The sequence below is a fragment of the Sorex fumeus genome, unplaced genomic scaffold (assembly GCF_029834395.1).
Source record: "Sorex fumeus unplaced genomic scaffold, SorFum_2.1 ptg000036l, whole genome shotgun sequence".
Lineage (NCBI taxonomy): Eukaryota > Metazoa > Chordata > Mammalia > Eulipotyphla > Soricidae > Sorex > Sorex fumeus.
In genome coordinates, this window is record NW_026606093.1 from 859,723 (window position 1) to 864,867 (window position 5,145).

Here is a 5,145-nt window from a genome sequence, read left to right on the forward strand (position 1 = left end):
TCCCTAGAGGTGGATCCACTTGCTATTCCCAGCAACAGAGCCTGAGGGTCCCTTTCTCCCTGTATCCCTACCAACACTGACTCCCTCTGCTGGGACATGGTATCTCATTGTTTTGACTTGCATTTTCCCAACAGGAAGTGGTAATGGGCACTTTCACATAGGAGAGTCCTCAACCAAGTGGAGTAGAACTCCCACAGGGACCCAGCAATGTAGCTTCTGGGCATCTACCACCCAAACACAAAAATATCACTTCAAAGACACATTCACACCTCTGTTCATTGGAGGGTTTTGTATGACCAAGATATGGAAACAACCTGCCACAGAGGCAGGGTGGGGTGGGGTGAATGGGGTGTGAGGGTGGGAGGGCTACTAGGATCATTGGTGGTGGAGAATGCGCACTGGTGGAGGGATGAGTACTCGATTATTGTATAACTGAAACCCAAGCATGAAAGTCCACAACTGTACCTCATGGTGTTTCACTAATTTCAAAAAAAGTATGGAAACAACTAGCTCTCCAGCTACAGGTGAATGGATCAGGTAGTTCTAGTCCCCATAGTACACGAGGGGATACAGTGCTGCAGTAAGAATGGTGGAAACCGTGTCATTTGCTGCTCTGTGGGTACAAGAACCACACTGAGTCCAAGACCCGGAGAAGGCCGAACAAACAGAGGTGACAGACTTGAACAGACAGGAACTGCAATCAGAAACTGGAAGGAGATACACCAGAACCTTCAAAGGGGCCCCTTTGTGAAGATATCTGATCAAACCCCCACCTCCAGCCGAAAAACTCCAGACCAAGGCAACCCCGAGACTATGCAAAGAAAAACCAGCCTTGGCGGCCATCAAAGGCAGCTCCATCTTTGGGGAAGTCCATCCTCTCTCTTCAGTGCTTCACTCTCCACTCTCTCCCTCTTTCTCACTCTCTTCCCTTCGAAAACCTCCAACTAAAATCTGTTTGATAGTGATGTAGGCAGGTAGATAGGGAAAGGCTCTCTGCAATGAAACAAAGTCTCATAGAAGAATTCTAGGACCAACCCACCCTGTGGAGACAGAGAATAAGGACTTGATAAGACCATCCCCAGACCCTGAAGATATGGGCCTCCTCCTCATGAAATTCCTCCTTTCCGAGAACCCCCCTTTCAATCCGGTTGACTCCAGCGACCCAGCCCCAAGGAGATTCCAGGACATTCCAAGTCAGATGATTCTCGAACCCCTTTTCAATCCGGTTGACTCCAGCGACACAGCCCCAAGGAGATTCCAGAACGTTCTGAGTCAGAAGGATCTATAAGAACCAGCTCGAGAGCCCACTTGGCACTCTCTCCACCCTCGGAGAAGCCCGCGTTCCCTCTGGACGCGTTACTCTCTCTCTCTTATTCTCCATTCCCCCGCTTATCTGCTCATCCCTTCCTCTCCCTCTCCAAAAGCCTCCAAATAAAACCTGTTACTTCACTGCTCGTCTACTCCTGAAATTCTTTTCTGCGAGCGAGACAAGAACCCCAGAAACCTCGGGTAAGGCTTGGGACTGGTCTCTCCTTTCCTGCAAAGAGCGAATTCTCGCCCCAGCTTGAGTCCGTGGCTCCCCGAGCAATCGGGTGGCGGGGATTAACTCCCGTGCCGAGAAGATCAAGCGGACTTCAGGTGTGGCTTGACGGCCACCTTGTGGGGCTGGCGGGGCTCAGGCCCGTGCCGAGCAGGTGCTCACTGCAGACTTTACCGGTCCTAGCCTACCCAGGGTTCCGGGTGGCAGAGGCGGGTGAGGAGAAAGTGGCTGTCTTTCTCCTCCCCACTTCACATAAGTCACCCGTGGGGCCCACCGACATCAATAGCACTGCTCATCTACTCCTGAAATTCTTTTCTGCCAAGCGAGACAAGAACCCTGATGCTCTGGGTCACTCCTGGGACTGGCTTCTCCTTTCCCGCAAAGAACAAATCCTCGCTCCAACCTGAGTCCTTGGCTCCCCGAGAGATCGGATGATGGGAATCAACTCCCACGCCTACAAGACCAAGCGGACGTCAGGTGTGGCTTGACGGTCACCCAGTGGAGCAGGTGGGGCTCAGGCTGAGCAGGGGCCTTAGCATGGCCGACCTGATCAGTCCAAGTCTTCCCAGAGGAACCTAGAGTGGCAGAGGTGGAGGGGGAGAGTGACTCTCTTTCTCTCTGACTCTGTCTCTCTGTCTTTCTGTCTCTGACTCTCTCTCTGTCTCTCTGACCTCCTGTCTCACCTAAGTCACCATTGGGGCCCACCGACATCAATCACGACTCAAGTGAGGTGGGGAGAACCAGCACAGATGGAAGCGTCAGACAACTCTGAAGGCCCGTGAGAAGTGATGCTGAAGAGAGATGGGGGGGGGGGGGGGGGTTCCTCTCATGGTCTTCTGTAAGACTGGAGAGAACTGGGGAACTCTCAACTGTGGGGAGTGGAAGAAAACCGTAAAATTCTCAGACGAAATATATCTCCACCTCTGACACTAGTTTGAGTCGAAAATCCTTCCCAGAATTTGAAGTGAAAAATCCTTCTTCCTATTTCCTTTCCTTCAGCACTCCAAGCTCAGTACACACCACTTCGAACTTCCCTTCTCTGCATGCAAACTTCGCCTCTCAGCCAGCAGGAATGGCCTCTTTCCCCCCAGCACCACCCCAGCCCTGCCACACAGTGGTTCTCAGAACTGTCCCTGGACTCTCTCCCATCACTGTCTGCGACTAACTTCCATCCAAAACTCACCTCCTCCTTCCACCTGATCTTTTTCCAATTGCAGTTTCTCTATCCAGTCCACACACCACTGTAAATTCACACTCTCACCAAACCACCAACACGCTACAAAGAAGAGGATCAGATGAATCCAGGCCAGGCCCTCCAGCCCAATTGCTGAGTCACAATCCCACTTAACAACCACCCTGATGCTGAGCCCTGCCCCCAGCGACGCCCTGTCCCCAGCTGAAGGGACTCAAGCTGAAGGGACTCTGCCTCTGCCTCCCCCTTGAAGAAATCCCTTTCCTCAAGCTGCTGCTTTTTTCTTTCTTTTGTTGGTTGTGGGGCCAACCCAGCAGGGCTCAGGGCTGACTCCTGGCTCTGCACTCAGAGATCACTCCCAGTAGGCTTTGGGGACAGATGGGGTGCCAGGGATCGAACCTGGTTCATCACATGCAAGACAAGCACCCTAACAGCACTGACAGCTTTTTGAAATTAGCTTCGTCTTTGTAGTGTCTCAGTGAATACTTACGAGACTCAGTGAGGGAATGAAATGGTCTTTGAAATACTAATGTTCAAAGTACACATTCGGTCTGGGGCAATGGCTTAGCAGCAGAGTTTATTCGTTACATGCATGTGACTTGGGTTCGATCCCCAGGACCTCAACACACACACACACACACACACACACACACACACTCACAATACACAGACACACACTCACAATACACAGGCACACACACTCACACAGACACACACGCATACCTGTAAACAAATGTCACAAAGAGTTTTGCCTAGGATGTCTTCAGTCGAATGAATGGATTGAGGTCTGATACCAAGGTCTTTCATCTACTTGGAACTCACTTTGGAGTAACATGAGGTAGGGGTCTGGGTTCATTTCTTCCCAAGTGGCTGGCTAGTTTTCCCAGTGCCACTTTTGGAAGACAATTTCCCAGTTTCAGTTCACACTCCTAGCTCCTCTGTCGAAGATTAACTCACCAGATCCCTGAGCACCTCTGTCTTAGACTCTCAATTCTGTTCCGTTGGTGTGAGAGTCAGGCTTTTTCATACAAACCGCCTGGCTGATGTTTACGAGAGTTTTGACTTGCATTTCACTGATAATCAGTGAAGATGTGCACTTTTGTATATGCCTGAAGCCATCTTTATGTCTCATCTGGAGAGGTGTCTGCCTACCTCCTCTCCTCATGTCTTCTGGGTGACTGTCTGGTTGTTGCTGAGCTTGGAGAGTGCCGTGTAAGTCTCGGCTATTAGTCTTTTGATGTGTATGCATACGTCTTCTCCCAATCATGCTTTTTCTTTTAGGTCTCATTTCCTCAGAGTGAAAACCTTTTTGTGGTTTGATGTCACATCATTTCTTTAGTTTGCTTTTGATGTTTGGCTTACGGGGTTGTAAGACACCTCTGAAATGAAGATCTTGGAGAGTCTTGCCCATGTTTTCCTCAATATAGTTTACAGAAGCGGGTTTGAGGGGTTCAGTAATAGTATAGCAGGTAAGATGCTTGCCGTACACAAAGCCATCTCAGCACCCATATGGTGGCCCCATCCCCCTTTCCTGCCCTGCCAGGAGTGATCTCTAAGCTCAGCTTCACGAGTGAGCCCTGAGCACAATTGGCTGTGCCCCAGCCCGTCAAATAAACAAAAAGAAAAAAGTTTGAAGTCAAGGTCTTCGATCCATTTTCAATTCCTCTCTGTACAGCCTGAGATGCAGTTCCTGTTGCATTTCAGTGCACGTGACTCTCTGGGTGTCCCGGCACCATTTATTGAAGAGGCTCTCCTCGTTCCACTTCATGCACGTAGCCCCTTGATCAACTCAATTCCCAGACGTCGGCATTTGTTTTCTCTATTAAGGAATGTTTCTATTTGAGCTTCACCACTACGCCGATGTGCAAGTCAGGCCCTGCTGAAAACCCATGCAGTTCTCCTTAACTAGTTCCTCTAAAGAGAAGACCTCAGTGTCCAAGTGGGAGAGTTTTAGATATTGGGATCACTTAAGTGCTGAAAGTTGCAGTTAAAAATCACGGAACTTCGAAAAAGTTCTATATACTTGCAGAAACAGTCTGAATATAAAATTCAGAAAACAATCCTAGGATTATTTTCTAGCAGCTATCAGACAGTGGTAGAGCACTTGCCTCGCACACAGTTGGCGCAGGTTCCATCCCTGGCACCACTCGCTTTCCCTGAGCCTCACCAGGAATGATCCCCGAGTGTAGAGCTGGGGTGAGCTCTAAGCACCGCTGAGAGTGGTCCAACAGCCACTGGAAAAGTTCTTTGTGAGTTTTTTGTTTTTGACTTGGGGCCCCAAGTGGACATGTTCAGGGGTTCCTCCTGGTTCTGCACCGGGAATTACTCCCGGTGGTGACTGGCGGGCCATAGGCCATGCCAGGGAGTGAACCCCGATCAGCTGCGTGCAAGGCAAGCACCCTAACAACTGTAC